Genomic DNA, 1,094 nt, shown 5'->3' with positions numbered 1-1,094 from the left:
ATATTCCGAGGAAGTGTATCCCTCGGGATATTCCGACGACAACTTCCTCGGAATATTCCGACAGCAAAGGTTTCTCGGAATATTCCGACGGCCGAAGTTCCTCGGAATATTCCGAGGGCATATCTCCTCGGAATATCTCGACGGATACACTTCCTCGGAATATTCCGACGGCAAATGTTTCTCGGAATATTCCGACGGCCAAAGTTCGTCGGAATATTCCGATACCTCTTTTCTCTCGGAATGTTTCCGAGGACCGTTCCATCGGAAATATCCGAGGAGATACCGACGAACAGTCCTAGGAAATGTTTCTTTGGAATGTCCGCAAAATCTTTCATTCTCGGCATTCCCTCGGAATTTTCCGAGGAAATTCCGACGAAATTTTACTTTCCTACGAGAATTTCTGACGACCATTCTCGTTGGTATGTCCTCGGAATACCGTTATTCCGAGGACATACCAACGATATTTGTCGTCGGAATACCGGTGTTTTCTTGTTGTGATACTCCACCATCCATATGATGGGGAATATGATCTAATCGGTTCCAGGGGAGAAGCATTTATGAAGTACCGATCTTTGAAAACTCGAGAAAATAAGGTAAGGGGTTTCTCTATCAGCCGCCATAACTGCTTACCAAGGATCGCCGTGTTAAAGTCGGTGGTGTCCTTAAACTCCAGTCCTCCTTCATCCTTATTTACACATACCTTGTCCCATGATTTCCAGTGCTTCCCCCTGGACTCCATCAAAATTGTGATACTGCACTCATAAATTTCTTTACAGTAGTCTTTGGTAAGCGGTAGCAGGACATCACATGGTTTGGTAACGTTGTAACCACTGATTTAATAATCACCTCCTTTCCTCCTTTAGTGAAGAACTGAAAAATCCACCCATTAACCCCTATTGTTTAACCGATCCTGCATGAAACTGAAAACTTGTACCTTAGAGCTTCCAAAATTTTCTGGCAGTCCCAGATAAGATCTCATTCCCCTTAAATTATGTTTGCTCAAAATGTCTCGCAACTCCTGTCGACATGATTCTTCAATCCCATGTCCAAATTGAATCGAGGATTTTTGAAAATTTATTAGTTGACCTGAAACA

This window comes from Brassica oleracea, chromosome C9 (assembly GCF_000695525.1).
Source record: "Brassica oleracea var. oleracea cultivar TO1000 chromosome C9, BOL, whole genome shotgun sequence".
NCBI lineage: Eukaryota > Viridiplantae > Streptophyta > Magnoliopsida > Brassicales > Brassicaceae > Brassica > Brassica oleracea.
Note: the sequence above shows the minus strand (reverse complement) of the source record.